The sequence below is a fragment of the Anneissia japonica genome, unplaced genomic scaffold (genome assembly GCF_011630105.1).
Source record: "Anneissia japonica isolate Jap-2015-1 unplaced genomic scaffold, ASM1163010v1 scaffold285304_len44070_cov155, whole genome shotgun sequence".
Classification (NCBI taxonomy): Eukaryota; Metazoa; Echinodermata; class Crinoidea; order Comatulida; family Comatulidae; genus Anneissia; species Anneissia japonica.
Window position 1 is genome coordinate 34,685 of NW_022722902.1, and position 2,131 is coordinate 36,815.

The 2,131-nt window shown below is 39.4% G+C and overlaps 1 protein-coding gene across 1 annotated transcript in view; it reads left to right on the plus strand.

Annotated features, from left to right (window-relative positions):
- Positions 1-2,131, plus strand: part of LOC117112005 (beta-galactoside alpha-2,6-sialyltransferase 1-like) — a gene marked incomplete at its 3' end in the record, with an annotated part of 21,374 nt that overhangs the window by 11,849 nt on the left and 7,394 nt on the right. The window lies entirely within an intron of this gene.

The window sequence follows — 2,131 nt, forward strand, 5'->3', positions numbered from 1 at the left end:
GTCACAGAGTGTAAGCTTACTTTTTAAATTTGTTAATTCTTCATTTCTAATGTCGTCAAATGCCGTACATTTTAATAAGAAATGCTCTACATTTCCTATTTCTCCACTGTCACAAAGGGTACAAACGCCTGAGACGTCATTGGACCATTTATAAGTTTTACAATCAACCTGTAGCGTGTCAGATCTTAACTTGAATTTTAAGCTTGACCCATAGAAATTAGTTTTGTCCAGTAAGTATTTTTGTAATTTCCACAATGTTCCCATAGTAAACACGATTAAAATCATCTAGACGCAGGGTTCCTGGAACGCCGCCGACAGCGGGGTTAGTGCGAAGCACAACTCAGAGTCAGTAGTGGAACGTGAATTTCGATATGGTTTCGTAGTCAGATTTGCGAGAAAAACTTCAGCTACCCGTATTTCTTGACTGAGACGTCAGTGGGAGCTGTAATTTGTATGGCAAGGAGATTTTGCTACCCTTTATTCGTACTAAGGGAATGTACGCCCACAAACCTTGTAGTTATTAATATTTTGGTTATAATAGAAAAATTCTATTTTTTGTGACGTCACTCACAATATAGTTAGCATGCATACGTCATAAGCTAGATTACGTCACCTTTTCCTGGCAAGGCCAACTTTCCCGGCGTGCTTTTTGCTGCGAAGCAGCCAATTCATATTCTTGACAGCAATTTGACCTCTGAAAGGTCATTGTTTGTCAAAAAACAAGGGCCTAAGACGACTGAAAAGCGGAGTTTCCTTCTTTCGTTCTGCCGGGTAAAATCAATTACTTTAGGCGACGTTTGTAAACTAACCAACACGTACCAACGTCCGCAATGTCGCGCTAGCTTTATCCTACTCTAGGCCTAAACTAGCTAGTTGAAGGGACGAAGGTCCCAATGAAAAACAACGTCACTCCTTGATAGCTAACATTGTCTATTTAACATCACAATAATTCATTATTAGACCTATAGTTGTTTTTTGAATTGTTCTTCACAAATCTCAGCCGATACCTCGCACAACTCGAGTAACGTCTCGTATCTATTGTCGTGACGTCATGGCTCGCTGGCTCACAGTTGGGATGTCTCGCACTTGTGGATGGATGGATGGATTTATTCGGTGTAAACACCAAGGATAGCCCACGAAAGTCTAGAAGAAGACTTATTTCCAGTGGGGTCCTTCTGGTGGTAATTGGGCAATACACCGGGAGACAATCCCCTACTATTTTCCGAAGAGTGTACTGCGTTCTTTAACGTGCACATGGGCCATAATGTACACGAGACCAACGGCTTAAACGTCTCATCCGAAAGACGGTGCACTATTGTAACTTGTATTTCAGCCCTCTAACTAAAACACAAGGAGAGGCAGCGATAAGAATTGAACCGGGAACCTAGAGATCTCCACGGTTCAACGCACACACAGCGGCTACCACCAGATTAGCCGACTGAGCTAAGCTGCTCTCTCGTGAAATAACACGCTGGCTCGCACTTTGGCAACACTCTTTGGCAGTCAACTCGCCCCTAGAAAACCCGCTCTTGGAAATTTGCCCCATAAAAAATGTACACTTCCTAGACCATGCAGTCTTCAAAATAAAAATTGTAACTTTTGGTAACCAACTACATTTTTCACATACATAGAAATTTTTGAAACTTTATTTTAAAAAAATCTAAACCATAATTCACCACTATAGACACTTTTAAACAAAAATGAAAAATTACGACTTTGTTACCCAATGAGAAGTGTAATATAGACAATGGGTCGTGTCTCATATTATTTGTTATATTTTTATTATTCATTATTTTCACTTGACTCGCATAAATAATTTTGTTCGAAGAACATTTATATGCAATTCACTTGCAATTTGCAATTTCTAGTTTGATTGATAAACAAACACCACTGCTTTGCACATGGATGCCTTGCCTAGCTAGGTCTACAAGAGCCGCATTATAGCATTATATAATATTTAAACAAGATACATCTGCAACTGAATTATTCTTAGTTATTATGTTTTTCTTATTTTAATTTATTTCTTTCGAAAGTGTACTTTCTATCACATATAATGGCACTGTCTACTTTATGCCTAGACCTAGGTAGTCTTATGCCTCATCGTCCCCCGCTACACAGTACATCAGTAGGC